The 22,544-nt window shown below is 35.9% G+C and overlaps 1 pseudogene; it reads left to right on the top strand.

Moving 5' to 3' along the window:
- The first annotated feature begins 14,828 nt into the window (after positions 1–14,828).
- On the top strand, positions 14,829–15,741 carry LOC114269579 (transmembrane 9 superfamily member 12 pseudogene; annotated as a pseudogene).
- The last annotated feature ends 6,803 nt before the right edge of the window (positions 15,742–22,544 follow it).

Raw genomic sequence — 22,544 nt, 5'->3', positions numbered from 1 at the left:
GTTTTATACTTGACCCATATTTTATTTTAAGAGAACATGAAGGATATAAATAAATATTCATGATTTTAAACGATTCGATAGGAATAAAAATGAACCAACAGTGATAGAGGGTTACTTACCTCAAACTCTTAGAAATAACACTCCAACACCAACTCCAAACACCCAATTCCATCACTTCAATCACACAAACCTAATAAATAAAATCTCAAATAAATTAATTATTTTTTACATGTTACAAATACCCACAAAAGCACCACTATATTAGATTAATGTATTACTTTAATATCCAAGAGATCAAACCATTCAACCCAACTTTATAGCCAAACACACCTTTACCCATGATATAATACTCCATTGTTTCTATTACCCACCCAAAGTTACACTTACACATTGCACCCAATTCTCAAAACCTAAGTAGGCACCTATAGATCTTCCAAATCTCCTTAATGCATTGATTGTTAAATTCCTCAACATAAACTTAATAATTAACAGTAAAGACAGATTTTACCTTAACCAATGGGTGTCCCAAAATCACCAACGTGCTGCCTTCAAACCCTATTGTAGCCTCACTTGAACCTCTCTTCTCTTTTTCTTTTCTTTTTTCTTTTACCTTCTCAAACCCTAGCCGCCTATGGAGCAATTCATAGCCTCTGTTTTGTTTGTTTTCCAAGACTTAAAGCCACAATAGATGGGCTTATTAACCTAATTTCACAAAGTTACAAAATTACCCATCTAAGTAATAGGAAATATAATGCCATCTCATAACTAATTCTTTGATATTAATAAATGACCCATATAAATTAATTTAATTACTAATCTATGCAATAAAATAATCCTACACACAACTTGGGTTTTACATTCTTCCCCTCTTAAAAGAAATTTCATCCTCGAAATTTGACATACCTGTAGTCACAAAAAGTTGTGGATACTTTTGTCTTATTTCATTCTCAAGTTCCCAAGTAGCTTCCCTCTCCGAGTGATTGCTCCATTGAACCTTAATGTAGTGGATGACTCGACGCCTCAAAACCTGCTCCTTCTTATCAACAATTCTTACAAGGTGTTCTTCATAAGTCAAATCCTCCTTAAACTACAATGGTGCATAATCAATCACATGATTGCGATTCGGTATATACTTCCTCAACATCAAAACATGGAAGACATTATGAACTCCAACTAGTGAAGGTGGTAGGGTAAGTCTGTAAGCTACCTCTCCAATTCGATCTAAAACCTCAAATGGTCCAATAAATCTAGGACTCAATTTACCACGAACACCAAACCTCATTACTCTTTTCATAGGAGACACATTAAGGAACGCATGGTCTCCAACCCCAAACACCAAATCGCGTCTCCTGTTGTCTGCATAACTTTTCTGTCTACTCTGTGCGGTGCGAAGTTGCTCTCTAATAAGATTGATCTTGTCCACTGTTTGTTGCACAATCTCAGGCGCTAACAACTTCCTTTCACCGACATCATCCCAACACATAGGTGATTTACACTTTCGTCCATATAAAGCCTCATATGGTGCCATCTGAACACTCGCATGATAACTGTTATTATAAGAGAATTCCACTAAGGCCAAATGCTCATCCCAAAAGCCTCCAAGATCGATAACACAAGCCCTCAACATGTCTTCCAAGGTTTGAATAGTTCTCTCTGACTGCCCATCAGTTTGAGAATGAAAGGCAGTGCTAAAATTCAAACTAGTGCCCAAAGCTGTATGCAAACTCCTCCAAAATATAGATACAAATCTGCTATCTCTATCAGACACTATGGTCACCGGAATACCATGCAACTTCACAATCTCCTTGATATACAATTTTGCAAACTTCTCTAAGGAGAACCCTATCTTAAAAGCTAGAAAGTGAGCGGATTTGGTCAATCGATCAACGATAACCCAAATAGCATTGTTACCACCTTGGGTCCTAGGCAACCCTGTCACAAAATCCATGGTAATATGTTCCCACTTCCACTCGGGAATAGGAAGAGGTTGTAACTTACCTGCAGGTCTCTGATGTTCAACTTTCACTTGTTGACATACCAAACATTGAGCAACATACTGAGCAATTTCCCTCTTCATATTATTCCACCAAAAGTTCCTCTTCAAGTCCTTATACATTTTAGTGCTCCCTGGATGTACAGTATACCCTGAACTGTGAGCTTTTCTCAGGATTTCTCTCTTGAGCTCTAAATCATTAGGCACACACAACCTCTCTCCAAATCTCAAGGTTCCATCTTTATGCATACAAAATTCCATCTGTAGCCCTATTTCCATTTCAGCCTTAAGTTTTTGCAACTGAGGATCTTTTCCCTGAGCATCTTTAATTCTATCAATCAATGTGGGTTGAACTCTAAGGTTTGCCAACTGCACTCCATGGTTATGCCATCTAATCTTGATATTCAACCTTTGTAAGTCCTCCAAGATATTCTTTTGGTCAGTGATCAAGGTAGCCAAATTACTCAGGGTCTTTCTACTCAAGGCATCAGCCACTGCATTGGCTTTTCTTGGATGATAATTGATAGTCAAATCATAGTCCTTTAATAGCTCCAACCATCGCCTTTGCCTCATATTCAATTCTTTTTGAGTGAAAATATACTTCAGACTTTTATGATCAATGAATATCTCACATTTCACCCCATACAATTAGTGCCTCTAGATTTTTAATGCAAACACCACTGTAGCCAACTCCAAATCATGCGTAGGATAATCTGCTCATATGGCTTCAACTGCCTAGACGCATATGCCACTACTTTATCGTTCTACATCAGGACACAACCCAAGCCTATCTTCGATGCATCACTATAGATGGTAAAACCTTCATCTCCGGACGAAACTATAAGTACTAGAGCACACACTAATCGACTCTTTAGATCCTGGAAACTCTTCTCACAATCATCAGACCATTCAAATTTAACCCCTTTTTGTGTTAAACGAGTCAAAGGCATAGAAATTCGAGAAAATCCCTTAACAAACCTTCTATAATATCTTGCTAAACCCAAGACACTACGAATTTCAGTGACACTAGTAGGCCTATTCCACTCTACTACCGCCTCACTTTCTTGGGGTCAACAGACACCCCGTCTTTAGATATCACATGACTCAAAAAAATGATACACTCTCCAGCCAAAATTCACACTTCTTTAATTTAGCAAATAATTTCTTCTCCCTTAATAACTGCAACACTATTCTCAGATGTTCTTCGTGCTGCTATTTACTCTTTGAGTACACAAGAATGTCATCAATAAAAACTACCACAAATTGATCTAAGAAGGGTTTAAATACTCTGTTCATTAAATCCATAAAAGCTGCAGGCGTATTGGTTAACCCAAACGACATCACTAAAAATTCATAATGCCCATACCTAGTTCGGAAGGCTGTCTTAGGTATATCTTCCGCTTTAACTTTCAACTGATGATATCTAGAATGAAAGTCAATCTTAGAAAAGACTTATGCTCCTTGCAATTGATCAAATAGGTCATTTATCCTAGGCAAAGGATATTTATTTCGAATTGTCACCTTGTTTAACTCTCGATAATCAATGCAAAGGCGAAAACTACCATCATTCTTTTTCACAAATAAAACGGGCACACCCCAAGGAGAAACACTAGGCCTAATAAAGCCCTTATCTAGTAACTCTTATAATTGTTCCTTCAACTCTTGCCCCTGATTTCCTTCGACCGTTTGAGAACCACTACAAATATTAGTCACATTCCCTCGCCGATTGTTATTACCAGTCCGTCGATTCGTTTGACCCTAGCGTGTATTCCTAGCCATATTTGCCAATGTCTCCTCATGTTCCATTGCAACCTACAAGCATCAATAATAAAACCTCATCTTATTCTATTCTAAAGTCCCTATAACACGTAAATAAAATTAACATTTTACCAAATTATAAGCGTTCCCAATCCTACATCTACCCAATCTCACCACTATTCTATACCAACTTTTAAAATTACAACCTGGCTCTGATACCATAAAATTGTCACGCCCCAAGCTCCGTGACAACGCCGCACACTCATTTAAGTGAGCATGCAAGGCTAAGAATTCAACACATAACCAACAATGTAAAAATACTCAAATTAAATCCTTAAATATCATAATGCTAAAAACCATACAAATAGATAATTCTTATCATATGAAATTGTCCACCAAGTCCACTAATAAAAAATAATAATAATAATAATGATCCAAATACTTAAATCATAGTCCTACTCTCGGCACTCCCACAAGTAAAAACCCTGCACAGCTCTACTCCTCAGAATCTGAAAAATAAAATAAGGGTAAGCTAGATAGCCCAGTAAATAACCAACCATCACTATTAGCTGGATCAAGTATACAAAAAAAATAGTCGATAACCAACAAATATATTTTTTTGCTACCATTCAATAAATGAACAATTATTTTGTAAGATGGTTTCGCAGTTGAAAATAAACAGTGTAGCAATACATTTTAATTGAAAAGACAATGAGGTAATTCGATGAAATTTCGTTGTTCAAAATTGATGGTTCGATATTCAAATGGTTCAATGATGCAATTCACAAAACCAAGTCTTGGTGACTACGGTCACTTAGCCCGTGACAAGGCCCAGAACCACACATAGGCCGGTGGTAAAGCCCCAAAAGAAACTAGTTTCTGTGCCAATAAATAACCCCCATTGGCTAGGGTCCAAATCATAGTCAGACTAGAGTGATGTTCAAAATTCAAACAATACACAACTTTCAAATAAAACATTCGATATTTTCAGAATAAATGTTTAGTACAATTTTCAAAATAGTTTCATCAAATATTCAAATAATTTTCATAATAATATTCGATGTTGTTTTATACTTGACCCATATTTTATTTTAAGAGAACATGAAGGATATAAATAAATATTCATGATTTTAAACGATTCGATAGGAATAAAAATGAACCAACAGTGATAGAGGGTTACTTACCTCAAACTCTTAGAAATAACACTCCAACACCAACTCCAAACACCCAATTCCATCACTTCAATCACACAAACCTAATAAATAAAATCTCAAATAAATTAATTATTTTTTTACATGTTACAAATACCCACAAAAGCACCACTATATTAGATTAATGTATTACTTTAATATCCAAGAGATCAAACCATTCAACCCAACTTTATAGCCAAACACACCTTTACCCATGATACAATACTCCATTGTTTCTATTACCCACCCAAAGTTACACTTACACATTGCACCCAATTCTCAAAACCTAAGTAGGCACCTATAGATCTTCCAAATCTCCTTAATGCATTGATTGTTAAATTCCTCAACATAAACTTAATAATTAACAGTAAAGACAGATTTTACCTTAACCAATGGGTGTCCCAAAATCACCAACGTGCTGCCTTCAAACCCTATTGTAGCCTCACTTGAACCTCTCTTCTCTTTTTCTTTTCTTTTTTCTTTTACCTTCTCAAACCCTAGCCGCCTATGGAGCAATTCATAGCCTCTGTTTTGTTTGTTTTCCAAGACTTAAAGCCACAATAGATGGGCTTATTAACCTAATTTCACAAAGTTACAAAATTACCCATCTAAGTAATAGGAAATATAATGCCATCTCATAACTAATTCTTTGATATTAATAAATGACCCATATAAATTAATTTAATTACTAATCTATGCAATAAAATAATCCTACACACAACTTGGGTTTTACACAATTACCATTGATGGAGTAACTTTCCCCAAACCAATTGAAAAGTGGGACACAATTGATTACCAAAATAGTAGCTGGAATAGTAAAGCTATCAATTCTCTCTTTTGCGCTGTCACACCTGAAGAGTTTAGTCCAATTTGCAATTGTGAAGTCGCAAAAGAGGCTTGGGATATCTTACAAACTATTCATGAGGGCACTTCTTCTGTTAAACGCTCAAAACTTCAAAGGCTCACGTCTAGTTTCGAAAACCTTTCAATGAGAGATAGTGAGACCTTTGATGAATTTTATGCGAAGTTGAGTGACATTGTAAATTCCAGCTTCAATTTAGGTGAAAAAAATACCAGAATCCAAAGTTGTGGGAAAAATTTTGAGATCCTTGCCCGATCGGTTCCAACCAAAAGTTACGGCTATTGAGGAGGCTCAAGATGTTGACAACCTCAAGCGCGATCAGTTGGTTGGAAATCTCCAAACTTATAAGGCACATAGGAATTTCAAAAAGAAACAAAAATATATTACTTTTAGTAGTGCTCATAGAGTTGGAGAGGATTATGAGATATATTCCAAGATTACGGCTGGTTTTGTCAAACAATTTAAAAAATCTTTTTTGAAAAAGAATCCTAATCTTTTGGACTCTACTCATACTCATAAATCTAAAAGCAAAGATAAACTCAAAATTAATCCTATAGCCAAGAAGGAGAAAGGAAAAATACAAGGGAACTCTGAAAGAGTCCAATGCTATGAATGCCAAGGATATGGCCACTTTGCTTCAGAATGCTCCACTCGTTTGAAGAAGAAGAAAGCCCTCGCCATCACTTGGGTTGATGAATCAGAATCTGATGAAGATGAAAGTGACAATGAAGATCAAAGCGAAGAGGGACATAAACAATTCCTTGTTTTCATGGCAGCTTCTGAAACTAAAGGACGAACAGAGTATCCGAAGAACCTGGTTGAGAATGCCACTGATAATGAATCCTCGGGAAGTGGTGATGAAGAGCTTGAGCAAGCTTATGAAAAGTTATATAAGGAATCTCTTAAGTTATCCAAATTGAATGACAAACTCACTATGAAACTCACAGCATGTGAAAGTGAGAATGTCAAACTAAAGGAGGAGATTTCCGAGGCTAGGATTGATGCCATCAAGATAGCTAATGGTCGACAAGCTCTTTGTGAAAAACTCTTGACTTGTGAGACAGAGAGGAATGAGCTACAACAAATCTATGCAACATATGAAGAAAAAATTGAAACTCTCAAGATGTCTCAAGTTGCTTTGGAAGAACTAATGATCAAGAAAGAGGAAGAACTCAAGTGTGCTATGGCTACCATTGGTCTTTGGAACAAAGGATCAAAGACTTTGGACAATATCATTGGGTCTCAACAAATTTGTTCTGACAAGAGTGGCATTGCATTTGGTGGTAAGATCGAGCAAAAACAGAGTGCATCTACATCTCATGATACAAGAACTCAAGGAAAAGGAGGACAAAAAATTCAACATGAGGATGGACTTCTCAAACTTCCTAGAGTTGGTAAGACCAAAGAAAAGAAGGTACACTCTGTTTTTATTTGTCATCATTGTAGTGTGCATGGTCATATTCGCCCTTATTGTTATAAGTTGTATGGGAGAGTGTCTCATAGAGATGAAAGAAATTCTAACACCTCATGGGGTGGGAGACACTTCATTGGTCGTAAGGAGGTTAAGGGTCATAATAAACCTTGCTATTTTGATATGCTTGAGACCAAACATAGAGCATGTTTGCATTTGCCTAGACCTAGGAATAGGAAGTTGGAAACCATGTCGAGACGGGTTCCTATTGCAGGGGAAAGGAACCACCACGTCAAGACACCACCCAAGAACCGCAATTCTTACAACTTTGTTCATACTAAAGCGGTTTGGGTGAGAAAACTTGACTTGTGCTAATTTGTTTATTCTTTTTAGTTTTTAGGTTTCTATGTGGTTTTTTTTTTTTTTTTTTTTTTTTTGAGTCATTTAATATGTGCATGTTCGTTTTTTGTCTTGCTTTAGTTAAAAAAAAATGAAAAAAATCCAAAAAGATTTTCTTAGTATGGTTTTGCAAGCTTGAAATTTTTGAGTGGTCCTTGGTGCATATTGGAATTGATGAGAATATCCATTACATGTTGATAGATGTGTGCTTTCTGTGGTCATTACTCATTTTGGAGTATGCGTTTTTTCATTAGTATGTCTCATTCTGTACACACTCTTGGATTAGCAAATTTTGGAGTCTTCCGCCTTAGTGATTATGTTTTCTCTATGGACTTCTGTCATTGATCTTTTGCTTTTCTAAAGGAATTGACCTATACTAGCATATCATGGGTGATGTTGAGTCTCTTAACCACCTTCCATCCTTTTGCACCTCCATGGCTTTCCCCTCAATTCTTTGTAGTCTAGCCATGAGGAAAAGGCTACCTCAGAGTCACCAACCAGGCCATCCTTATTATGTCCATGCTTCTCGGGTTCAGTTTCCATACTCTTGAGCGTGTCAGCCGCCAATGAGTGTGCAAAAGAAAAAGAAAGAGAAAGAGAATAAGACAAAATATGCAAAAGAAAGAAAAAAAAGAAAAGATTCATTGATTGAGATGGAGCCTCCGCTTTTACTCACCAAATATCCCTTGATTCCTAGTGGTTTGACTTTCCTTTGTTGCGCTTAGATTCTCTTGTCAGATGTCCAACTTTCAGATCACTACTAGGATTGAATCTAGTGTTTGTCGAACTCCAAGAGTCACACACACACTTTTCTCATGGGATCTATGCTTTTCACATAATGCATCACTTTCTTTAATGAGGAATCTTCTACAGACGGCGCACATTGTGTTTTCTTGTGATGGTGCTTCTTGGATAGTCTTGTGTGTTTTAAGGTACTAATATGAAATTCCTTGCTTGCTTCACCATATTATTTTTGTTGTTTTTTCTTCTTGTTCACTGTTTTCAGTGTTTGTGGTTGCTTTTGGTAAGGGAGTTTGGTTTTCATTGCAAGAGTTGTTTAGCATGAACACTTTGATTTGTTTGGTAAGGGAGATTTGCTAGTTGTTTTGAATGTTGTTATGCATTGTTTTCTATTTATTTCCTTGTTGCATGCTCCTGGTATTTACATCGTCATATCATTGCTTGTGTGGTTTATGATCTTGCTTTTGTTGTTTAATAGTAGTTTTGGAGATTGTGGCACTAATAATTGTTTTGCAGATCATGACATTGAGAAAGAAGTGTGTTTTTATTGGCTGTAAGGGTTGGGGTGTTTAGGATTTTATTTGTTAGGTGTGTTTTGTCACGGCATTGCCAAAGGGGGAGATTTTTAGGTTTTTATTCTTGGCAACCCCGTTTGACAAAACTCCTTTCAGTTGTATTTGTTTTCGCACTTTTATTTCAGTGAGGCTATGAGTTTATTAGATGCGAATCCAACTCGAATCAAGCCTTGCAGAGAAGTTTGTGATGTTAATGCTTTCAAGATTTCCACTTCGCTGATTATGATGGGGGTCGAGCTGCCGGGTCAGCTCGCGGGCCGAAGCAAAATGAAAAATTGCATTCAAAATTACATGTTCATCCTTGCTCGCTCGAGTCAAGGAGTGCTCGATCGAGCCAAGGCTTGCTCGCTCGAGCCAAGGAGTTCTCGCTTGAGCGAAGGATTGCGTCCACACAAAAACCTGAAAGAGTTGATTGCTCTCTCGAGCCAAAGATTCGTGGCTCGAGCCAAGGCACTAGTGGAAATCACGCGAGTTAAGGTTCTCGCTCGAGCGAGAGAAGCTTCGCTCGAGCGAGCTTCAAAATCCAGATTTCAATAAGGAATTGGTTTTCTTCCAAAACTAGGTTTACTTTGGTTTTCTATAAGCAGTTGGTTTTTTCCCAAAACTTGACTAATTTTCTCCAGATCTTCTTTTTGGGTTCTAAGGTTTATATCTGGGGATATTTTTCTAGTTTTCTTTGATGTTTTGATTGAGTATTCAACTCGTGGTTTAAAGAGTATATATCAAAGGATTATTTGTTTGTTCTACACAAAAGAGAGAGTTGTTCTTTGATAGATTCTGAAGAATTCGAGCCTGAAGCTTTGGTGGATTCCGGAGTGGCTCATCGTCAAAACAATTCCGAGGTGAAGACGGGGTTGGAAGAGACACATAGAGGTTGGTTTAATTCGGGCGTGGATTCTCTAGGTAATTAAGAGTATACCTGTGTAATTCCTTTATATCTTCTTAGTGGATTGTTTTGTGACTGTTGCCCGTGATTTTTTTTATCACAATTGGAGGTGTCCAATTGTGGGTTTTCCACGTAAAATTTTTGTGTCGATTTGTCTTGATTGTTTGATTGGGATTGTTGTTTACTACTTAAAATTGATACATAATCACAAATCAACATCTAGGGGATTTTTAGATTCTTCAACTATAATTTTTGCATGCGGTTTTAATTTGATCTTTATAATTTTTATTGTATTAATGTTGTCCCTTAATTGTTTATTATGTCAATTTAATTCGATTAATAACATTTTACGAAGTAGAATAGAAATCAACAAGAAAAAAATAATATATTGAAAGGGGAATTGACCATCAAATTGGATGACAACCCCTCAATTTTATTGTTCTTTTAAAAAAAGAGTGAATAAACACTATTTTACCCATTGATTTCAATTCAATTTTCACATAGATGCAATTAGAAATCACAAAAATTGAATTGATACAAGAGACAAAATTTAAAGACTATGAGTGTAATTTTTCCTGGTAGAAATGCTTACGAGGGGCAGAACTCCATTTGAATATATAATGTTGCAGTCGGCTTGTCTGAATCATCTGAGGATGACAAATCTTGGTCGCTTTGTGATTTTTCATCTATATAGCCTTCCTCAATCCATGCCTGCAAAAGTGGATTATTAATAGTTAAGATAGGAGTTGAGATTATATATATTATGAGTGCAATCTAAGTGTATAGCAATAAGAGTAGAAGGATTAATTTCTTTTAACCTGATAATAGCGAACGATATGTCGATGTTCCATTATCGATAGAGCAAGCACCTCACTATACATTTAGAAAAAATTAGAAGAGAGAAATTCAAAATATCTAGATGTTATCAAAAAGATCAAATTTATCTCACTTCAACACTTTTTCGCGCTCTTCCTGGTCATTCTTAAGTGGTATTTTCTTAATTGCGTAAATGCATTTGTCTACCAAATTTTTGCATTTGACAACTTCGCCAAAGCCACCTTTTCCTGCAAATGATTTACAATTATTTAACTTTCAGATCTCCAAGGACAATAACTCCAAAAAAATTCACATGACGAGGATCTCTCTGAGTATGCTCAACTTTCTGTGTTTAAAACCTAAAAGGCATCTTCAATTGGGCCCATCTAGTTAAGCAGGTATTTTCTTATGAATAACATCATAAATTCATATGACACTTGCAAAAACCATAACTTAAAATATAAAAGGAAGCCATAAAATGAAAAAAATCAGAAACCCAATGGACAAGTTCTTTTTTTTCTCAAGAATACAAGAATAAACAGAAGATAAATGTAGGGAAGACAAATTGAAATATCCATGTACCAAGTTTTTCAAGCACCACAAAATCAGTATGCAACCGAGAGCTCATATCTCCAGCATGGCAGAATCATAAGCAAGCTGCCAAAATTCAAAAATTGATTGATTAGTGCATGTAATATTAACCCTATCTTCAATGACAACAACAAATTCAGAGCAAATACACTAACACAGTATAACAATGTTGAACAGAATCAGGTATAATTCATAACTAAAATTATTAACTTCATAATTAGGGTGTATTATCTCTACCACTTAAGAAGTATATGTGTTTTCCAATTTTAATCTCCTGTTGCACTTTCAATGGAATATCAGGTGGAAATATATCAATGGTGGCAAAGGCCTCATAGATTAAAGGCATGGGTGATGTGTTTAAAATCTGAGTTCGAAGAGATTCAAACTTAGAGTTTAAACCCATAAAAAACTGGTAGGTGTGCTGGCGAGTAAGGCATTTGGACATGAAGAGAAGCAGCATCTGCTGGTAACTCAGTCAACGGCTTATATTGAGCCAATTCTTTCCAACAGGATTGAAGATATGCAAAGAACTCTGGCACAGAAAGACCCAAGGCAGACTAGGAGACACGAGCAATGTCCTAATAGAGCTCAAAGATACGAACATCATTATAAGCATAAGCATACATCTGTGACAAGGCACGCCATAGACTAGGAACTGTGTCACAATAGAGAAACATGTGATATAAACGATCCTCCATGGAGTTGAACATCCATCCCAAAATAGTACAATTATCAATATCCCATTGGGCACGTGTAGGATCTGTCGCAGCAAGCTGGGTAGTAGAAGATAGGAGCTAGTGAGCTTTTCCCTTTCCCTCTAAATAGAGTTTAAGGGAGCGACTCTAGGTGGCCATTCAACACCACACACTCATAATACGATGAACAAGTGTGATGAGAAAAAGAAAAATCATAACTAATTAGGACAAGCTTGGTGGACATATCAAAAATAACATTAGGAGGTATCTCAGTAATGGTGAAATACACATAGCAACACAATTCAGAAAAAAATCCGACAAGCCGAAAAAACTCAACAGCTAATCCGATAAATGTTACCGAATAAACAATAGCCTACTGAATGAAAAAGAGCCAAAAAGGTGCTTAACACATCAGCACTATACCTTGGAAAGGGCAAAAGAGGGCCTGAACTACCCTAAACAGATTGCCGACACCTAAGGCCAATAACCAGCCAGGTCTGCAGCAAACAGTGACCTCGGCAGGGCTGAAACCACCTGCCGAGGGTCTAGGACAGTTGGGTAAGGGCTTTTGAGTGGTGTAGAGGGGCTAGGAGGGGCTGTTGGGTGGTGTAGAAGAGAGGGGTAAGGCTAACGGGTGGTGTAGAGGGGCTTGGAGGGGCTGTCGGCACCTAAGGAAGATGAAAGAAGGGGAAGAACAAGTTGGGTAGTGGCTGGGTAATGGCAGCAAGGAGGAAGGAGAAGGGCTAGGGTTTCCGAATGTAGTTCTGATACCAAAAAAGATGAAAGCAATGGTTTGACTTACCTTTGAATGAGGTAGAGGCGATGTATATATATCATATTCATTATACAATTAATAAACAATATAAACATGAAGAGAGATTCCTACAATCAACATTAAAATATTCTAATTCCTATTCTGAACATAATATTCTAGTTTTTGCATTCAACAGTGGTTCCCAAACAAAAGGGGGAAGTTTGGAAAAGTAGCAGGATTCAGTCTTCCATGTAGACAGTAACAAGTTTAATAGCATTTCTTGAAGTGAAGATATAATTATACTGTGTCAAATGAAAAACAATCGCTCGAGACTAAGGGAAAAAAAAAGGGAAAAAAAAAAAGAGCTTATGTGTTTACCAATTGCATAAATTCCAAGCACTAATCACCACAAACATGATTCATAACTTGAAGCGAAGTTGTGTCCAGACATACAAAGATTTTTATTGCATTTTTTTAAGCAACAACAAAAACATATGCTCCAGTAAGGAAACGAGTACATTGTCAAGAACCATATTCTATTCAAGAAATCAACACAGATATCCAGAAACTTTCAAAAGTAATCGATTATGGTCCAACCAAATGTATAGAATTAGTCAATGACCCACCATGCTCTAAAAGAAATTAATAATTTGAAATAACAAAATCATATGATTCAATGCATATAATATTCTGCAAAAAGGACATTAAAAAAAAAAAAAGTAATCACCAATCGAAGCACTGTCAGACAATGAGAGAATATAAAAGAAGCAAAATCCTGAACCCTTAATCAGAACATAACAATTTATTTATTTATTTTGGATTTTAAAACCCTAAGACAAAATCAGAACTAAACAAAATCAAATAAGATTGTTTACTCTCGAAGTAAACACAAATCTAATTCTCTGAGGACACAAATACTTCATCAAGAATTTTACCCTATCCAAGAAATTGACAAAGAAATCAGTTGTCTTTCTAATTGTAAAATCAATCACAGCCACTCTATATAACTACACAAAATTTATATCTATGTGTTTGTATGTCATACTTGGTGAAAAAAGCACCCTTGTGAGAAGCTTCACTGTTTCTGTGTAGAGGAAGCGTACCTTTTCATTTTGTTCCTGTACATAATATATACACCAGGAGTTGCTAAGTTTATGCGAGAGTTACAGCTTTAAAACCCATGATTCATGACTGAAAATGAGCCCTAAAATTATGTTAAAGCCCATGATTCATGACTGAAAATGAGTCCTAAAATTATGTTAAAGCCCATGATTCATGCCTGAAAACGAGTCCTAAAATTATGAAGTATTGTCAGTGATTTCCTCTTCATATGTTTTCCAATCTGTTGTGCCATGATATGTGCTTTCCTTAACACCCCTGAAAGTTGGAGTGGGAGGGTTCATGGACACCCAACTTGGTTTGAAAAGATGTGAAACTGATTTTAGGCAGGGCCTTCGTAAACAGATCTGCTGGTTGAGCAGACGAGGGTATGTAACGAGTGGTGAGATGCCCCATGGCAACTCTCTCTCGGACAAAATGGTAATCGAGCTCAATGTGTTTAGTACGAGCGTGAAACATGGGATTGACCGACAAATGAAGAGCACTGACATTGTCACAAAACAACTGAGGTGGCCGTGTAAGTGAAACTCCAATATCCTGGAAGGTACTGTATGTAGCGCCGACCACAGGTTTGGTTTTGATAACTTGAATGGTTTATTTCGTAACTCCCTTTCGTGTATATCGTTTATGATAAAAATTAGATCTATCCGATAATCGGAATTTGTTCAATTTTTTCATGGATGATATACACAAAAAGTCCTACAAAATACACAGCTTGAATCATAAAAACAGGACGTGTGGTGGACTACACAGATCCAAACAACACCTTGCCGTCCGAGTTATGGACCAGAGGCAAGCCTATCCCCTGAAGGTAATAAGGTTTTTTTCTTTTACTTGTTCTTTTCTTCTTCCATAAAGCCAATTGATTGTATATTTTCTCTGGGAAGGGATGGTTGGATACCTTCTTACTTGTTAGATCAATTTCTAAGACTGACATGAAGATTTCACTTCTGCAGATTGGATGTTGAGTAAGCCTTCGACCATAGCTTAGACTAAGAATAGTTTTGAGGGAACTGCTGTGTTTCTTTTTCAAACTCAATGGCTTGTAATTTGATCCCCAAAAGGGCATATTGGGTAGCTTTCATCTATACAGTTCTTGTTTCACATGCCTGCAATGGCTTTTATCTTTCGGAAAACTACATGCATACATATTCAACAGGCGAAGAAATATATGCTAAAGTTAATTCATTGACCTCTATTTACAATGCGCTTCCCTTCAGCTATTACAGCCTCCCGTACTGCAAACCCCATATGGGAATAAAGAAAAGTGCAGAGAATCTTGGACAACTCCTCATGGGAGACCAGATTCTCAACTCTCCGGACCGTTTTCGTTTGAACGTCAATGAATCTGTAATCCTCTGCACCACAAGCCCATTAAGTGAGCATGAGGTAAAGCTATTGAAACAGAGAACTCGTGATCTGTATCAAGTAAATATGATTTTGGATAATTAGCCTGCCATGAGGTTTGCTCAACAAAATGGAATTAAGATTCAATGGACTGGGTTTCCTGTTGGGTATGCACTGCCAAATAGTAATGAAGATTACATCATCAATCACCTCAAGTTCAGGGTTTTGGCTCATGAGTATGAAGGGGCAGGTGTGCTGATAATTGGTACTGGGGAAGAGGGTATGGGTGTAATTCCAGAAGCTGAGAAGAAGCAGCCTTCTGGATATGAGATAGCCGGTTTTGAGGTTGTCCCCTGCAGTGTCAAATATGACCCCAAAGGAAGAGGGTATGGGTGTAATTTCGTCATGGCTTCTGGTTCTTGGGGCCGGGACCCTTTCATTTGGAACCATATTCATTGAACTTTTCTTCATCCTCTCTAGCATCTGGCTCAGGAGGTTCTATTATGTCTTTAGATTCCTGCTTGTTGTCTTCTCGTTATTGGTTATCGTTTGCGCAGAAGTATCTGTGGTCCTTACCTACATGCATCTCTGTGCTGAGGATTGGCAGTGGGGGTGGAAAGCATGCTATGCATCAGGTTCCGTTGCTCTTTATGCGCTCCTCTTCTCGATCAATTACCTGGTTTTTGACCTTAAGGGCTTGAATGGACCTGCATTGGCTATACTTTATCTTGGGTATTCATTGATCATGGCCATTGCGATCATGATATCTACCAGCACTATTGGCTTCCTCACATCGTTGTATTTTGTCCGGTACCTTTATTCATCGGTGGAGATTGATTCCAAAGGTATATTTGGCAAGTCCCATGGGCTGGTGCAAGGGATCAATCCAACATTCTGCTTTTGCAAATTTTGGCTTGCTACACTATCATGTCGCACAACATCAACAGGTTACAGATTTTAATAATGTTGAAGTTATGATTTAGCTGTCTCATTCTCAATGTGCTCTGCCTGTGGTTTTTTTTGTTTGTTTGTTTGTTCGTTTGTTTTTTCCTCTCACCTGTCACGTACTGGAAACTAGATGTAATCAATTAAACTTTCTATTCTAGTATGCTCTTTGGATTTTATGGTGAAAGGATAGGCAGATTATATTGCAAATGGTGGTGTTTGTTTTATTGACTATATGATGCAGCCCTCTGTTTGCCTGGACGGCTCCTGCCATGGACCAGAGTAATGTGGTTTTTACGGTTTATTTATTTAAAAATAATACATCCAACATTATAATTTATAATTTTAAAATTATCACTTTCATATTATTTTGGATGAGATTTATATGAATTAGAGGGATTGTGTACACCTGCATTAAAAAGATTTACCTATAATTATTTTTTAATCACTTTGTTTGATTTTAGTTTTCAAATATAGTTTTGAGTTTTTTATTTTTTGTATTTTGTCATCTTTGGTGAACTTTGTTATATTTTAATTATTTTATTTTTTAGATACACTTAAAAAGTAAAATATCGGTGGGCAAATCTTTAAAAATATAATTCAAAATACAAAAGTTATGAAAATGCACCAAATTTTTTTTTTTTTTTTTGGGGTGTGTTTAGTGAAAGACAGAAAAATATAAAAAATAAAATACTCAAAAATCGTTTTTGAAATTGAAAACATTGGAACTAATATTTTGTATCTTATACTATAGATTTTATCTTTGACGTCACAAAGGAAAATGCGAGGGAATTGAAATTACTTTTATTTTATTTTTTATTTTATTATGACAATAAAGAATTATTTATTAGAGAAATGTTTGTTCCTTTTCTTCTTTCTCTTCATTATAATGAGACAAAAGTGCCATGCACCTTTTGGGGAGAAGGGGTTAAACAACATGATTATTAGGAGAAATTGACAATGTCCCCTTTTTAAATGGTGCATATCGTAATAAATTATAATTTTTTATAGTGAATGTTATGATTATTTATAATATGTATTAAGACATTTTATAATGAAGTTATGAATAGCGAATTTATGATGTGTATCTTAAAGTTAAGGATGATAATGGTATGATATTTTGTGATTTTTATTATGATACTTTGAAATTTTGTTATGATATTTTTTAATAAAAAAAAAATTATAATTTTTGCAGTGAAAAAGTTATGAAAGTTATACCATATGCACCTTTTTGAAAGTGCACATTGTAATATCTTCTTGATTATTATTATCTACTTTTACAGATGACACAAAATGAAGAGAATGATAATAAATAAATAAGAACAAAAAACAAAACAAAACATAAAAAAAGATTATTAATTTTAAAAAAAATATATTATATATATTGTTAGTCCTCAAAATTTGTGCTTTTTTGATTCTTCATCGGATGGTTTGGGTTAAAGCTGCTCAAATTGCGATTATACTGCAATTTACACGAAATTCATGAGGAAAAAAAAAAGTTATACAAACAAATAAATATAATATTATATATATATATATATATATATATTTAAAGCACCACTTTAAAAGTATGACACGTGCGATGCTTGTGAATAAAAAACATCAGTCATGCTAGGTATCATGAAAAACTTTTCATGAAAATAATCATGAAAGCTTTGTGACCTTTAGATTACATTTAGAATAAAACACCACACACTAATCAAGGTAATCCAATGATCATAATTCTTTCATGATCATTTTCATGAAAAAAATTTCATGATCCCTAACTTTTCTCAAAAAAACATTGTAAGCTGAGTTGACTTTCACAGCATATTGCTCTATGGCAAATGAAAGTAGGAACTGAAGGAGTTAAATTCATTGGCCTAAGACGCTATCAAAGAAGAGACTACCGAATCACATGGAAGCCAATTGAATTACAACTCTGATGAGAGAAGATGATAATCTCTTTAAAAGAAAATATCAGAAATTAAAATAAAGGTCAAAAAATATATATTTTGTTAAATAACACCAACGACAAAATCATGAAACTAGTTTGGCGAATCCAGAATGAATGGAGATCTGATCCCAACCTCTAAACTCTTGTTCCTCGGTATATCATTCATCTGTAAATAACAAGAAAGGAAATTATTATTAAAAAATAAATAGACAAGCAGAGACTTTCCAGTGGTAGAAAACAAAAAGCATAACGCAAAATCCATAAAAGTAGACAGCATTTGGAAAATTCAAAGGGATCTCTCTCTCTCTCTCTCTCGTTTTGTTTTGTGTTTTTTGGGATCATGAAGTAGGATCAAATGTTAGTTCTATACAATAAATAAAATAATTTGTAGTCCGATGTTTCTTCAAATAAGTCATGAAGGCACAAGAACTTCTGATAATTAGCAATCTATTTTTACCTGCAAAAACAATGCACTTTCAAGTATACTTCCTCTCATTGCAGCATTGAAGATGCAACAGATAAATGCTAGAACCATTTTATCATTTAAGCCAGAAATAACAATAATCAAAGCATGAATGAAGATTATGCACTTCCCTAACAATCACATATTTGCTATGCACTTTCGAGGCAGTAGTTCTTGCCAAATAAGTTTGGGCCTACAGTTGACAAAACAGGTGAACATTTAACAGTCACATGGTTGAAAGGTTTAGGCGGACTTGGACTTGGTGGAGTATGAGCACCTCACAGGGAACTTCTTGGTTTGATTGCTCCATCTCTTTCCTATTCATCCTCTGACTTCCTCGGTATGTGTTTTGCCACTCCCCCATAGACCTCTGACCAAGGTTTTAAAAAGCGGCCGCAATCGTTACGTAACATCATTACGTAACGGTTTTGGTGTTTACCATCACCTGTTACGGCTACTTTTGCAGTGTGATTGAGATTCACAAGTATGTCGGCCGTAACGGCTGCTATAACGGTCATAATGGTGCCGTAACGGCTGTAACGGCTTGTTACGCACCGTTATGTAACAGTTCCAAACTGCATCTTTCGAAGAAAAAAAAAAAAAGGGGAAGAGGGATAGAGAGAGAAGAGGGAAAATGAAAAGGGAAGATGGAGGAATAAGAGATAGAGAGAGAAAAGAGAGAAGATGATAAACATGTTATTGATTTGTTAAAACCGTAAGACCTATGCTATTTTATTCAGCTACTATTACTCAACCATTTTGTTTGTATGCGTCTATCTAAATATTGTTTGAAAATAATAATAATAATAATAATAATAATAATAATAATAATAATAATAATAAGTGTGGTCATTATCTATTTATATATATATATATATATTTAGGCTATTATTTATTTTTTTACTTTTATCATTGTTTAGTGATTGATTTTTTTGTAAAATATCTAGAAAATATAACACCTATAACTGTATATTAATACATTTTTTATACATGTCAATTGTTTTTTGATTAGTTTATTTTATTTTTATTTACTAGTTATCCAAAAAGAGAATGAATATTTAAGTGATCCAAACCCAAACCAAAAAAAAAAAAAAAAAAAAAATTCTTTATAATTTATTTTTTAATTTTTATTTTATTACATTAGCATGTATAATTTATTTTTTAAAACTATTCAATTAAAAGTTGCATATGCTTCCACATGTATAATAATTAAAAAAATAATTTTATATATCTAAGTCCAATAATTTTTTTTTGTTGCCACAAGCATAATATGGATTTATGACATATAAAGTCATTAATTATTAAAATAAAATGTAAAAAACTCAGTTTATATTGATTTAAAAATATGAAATATATTGGATCATAATTAAAAATTTACAAAAATTGATCAATATTTATTTTAAAACCCAATAAATATGATTATGGAAAAAAATGTGTATCGATAAGTTTTTTTTTTAAATTGTGCGAAAAATAAAAAAAATTCACGGTTCTGCTTACCGCAACCGTTACACTACGACCTTTACACCCCGCAACCGCAACCGCAACTGCGCCACCGCCACCGTTACGGCGACCACAATCACTTTTCAGAACCTTGCCTCTGACGTTCCACATTTAGAAAGATGTCAAGACATGACTAAAGAGTAAAAATAATAAGCATTTCCAGCAGTGCAGAAGTCAAATTCTTTAATGCTGTGTTTGGTTGGGGGATTTGGGGAGGGATTTGAAAAGGGAAATAGAAAAGGTAGGTGAAATGTGAATAAATTATGCCTATATTTCACATAGTTTCACACACCTTATTCCTTTTCTTTTCCAAATCTCTCCCCAAATCCCCCAACCAAACACAGCATAAGGGAAGTGGATGAGACTGGCAATCAGGAAGAGAAAATTTGGTGTGAGTAAGATGGGGCGGACGACACATTAGTCCCTTTTTCTACTCCTTTCTTGAGTGTTTCACTTACGTTGTGTTTGATTGAAAAATTTGAGAAGAGATTTAAGAAGGAAAAGAAAAAAGATAAGTGAAATATGAATAAAATATGGGGCAAACTTCACTTTATTCTCTTGTGGTTTGCCCCATGTGCAGATCAACCCCCTCTCATTTACAAATAACCACATAACCCGCATGTGCTTTATGGATAAAAATGCACCGTTACAAATTCTGTTTAAACTAACCAGAAGTGTAATACACACTTCTTTCGAATGTGGGCATGAACACAACAATATTTTGAACTTAAAATGCTATTGTCAAAACTACATTGTTTGGAACTAGGAAAAAAAAAAAACTTTGCCGAAACCCTCTTCTCTTTCTTCTTTCTTCTCCCTCTCCACCCTCCCGCCGGTGGCACCCTAACCCTACCCTCTACACCCCGCACCCCCACCCTCTTCTGTTGATCTTCTAAAGATCCATTCAATTTAAGCCAAATGTGAGAGAGAGAGAGAAAGAGAGAGAGAGAGGCTGAAGAAATAAGAAACAAAGAAGATGAAGGAGATGAAGAAGGAAGATCCACCATCTTCCATGACAGGCTGACAACCACCGTCTCTCTCTCACCAAACAAAGACAACCAACGAAATAATTCAATGGTATTCAATCAATTAATACCAACATATATATATATATATATAATATTATTTATGTAAAAAAAAATATCAATCTGCAAACAATGTTCAAAATTCTGTATAAATCCCAACTCTTTGCTTAACAAATTAAACCTCAAAACCTACAAAGTCTAATCCCTAAGCCGGCGGCGAAGTCTTAGAAACCCTTGCGAAACATTTGAACCTTTGGCCAATTCCACTGCCAATCGCCACCGCAACACAAAGTGGGTAGGGGGAAGGGAAGGAGGTTGTTGATGACAACGGTGGCGATGGTGATGGTGATGGTGGTGGCAGTGGTGGCGGCGGCGGTGGCGATGGAGGCAGAAGCTGGAGGAAGGTTGGGATGGGGCTCCGGTGACTAAGAGGTTGTCACGACCCAAACCCGTCCCTATGGGTTTAGCACTGTAACTGGCCATTAATCCGTGATTACCGAAGGCCTGCTTAACAGTAATAACAGTAATACAGAGTATAGGGGCTGGCGGAAGCCAAAACAGTAAATGAAAGATGTCCAATGAGCTGTGACAGTCTGTATGCAAAAAGACTTTTCGTAACATATTCACATTCGGAACAAAAGCAGTATGTACATACATCACATACAGGCATTTAGGTTAGGGACCAAATCCCTACCGTAATAGTACAGTACAAGTCAATACAGTAATACAAAGCCGAGACAAAAGGGTGAACTGGGACACCCCAAATAAGCCTAAGCTTGAACACACTTGGAACCTCGCAGAGAGGCACGTTGGTTGACTTGACAAAAAAGGAGTTTGACCAACGCTCCTAGCTCCGATCCGGTGCCTGGACACCTATATATATATAACAGTGAGCTAAAGCCCAGTGAATAACATATGTGTAAAAAGGTTAAGAATAAATGTCCTTTCAATCATTAAATAGTCATATCAGTCATTTAGAAACCATAGCAATTATAAGTGGTATATCCAATAGCAAAACAGTACAGTAGGTCTTAACAGACCGAACAGTCAGTTGATGGCCATCATATCAGTAAACAATAGTGGTTCCAAACATGGAAACCGATAGAGATCTCTGTGACAGTAGCAATGCAGTAACAGTACAGTAACAGTAAGCTGCTGTGGATACCACGAGTACAGTTCATCAATAGGACATCATTCATTCAGTAAGAAATATCATTTCAGAAAGCAGTACAGTAGATCATTCAGAAAATATTCATGATTGGACATATATTTACAACATTGTTACTCACAGAGCACTGGGCTACAGAGAGGTTAGAGCATCCTCGGATGCCAACCCTACAGTTACAGAATGAACACACACTAAGTTACACACATGGGAATCAATGACTTAGTCCCTAACTTGACTTGGTGTGGTTCTACATCAATATCCTCCTTAAGATGCCTTAAACATGCCCTAGGAATGCCTAGGATGGAAAGAGGATGCAAAGATGCACTTTAAAACACTTTTCAAAATTTTCAGAAAATAGGGGTCTCGCTCG

This window comes from Camellia sinensis, chromosome 8 (genome assembly GCF_055761805.1).
Source record: "Camellia sinensis isolate YWXY chromosome 8, ASM5576180v1, whole genome shotgun sequence".
NCBI lineage: Eukaryota > Viridiplantae > Streptophyta > Magnoliopsida > Ericales > Theaceae > Camellia > Camellia sinensis.
Note: the sequence above shows the minus strand (reverse complement) of the source record. Positions and strands in the feature narration are given on the sequence as shown.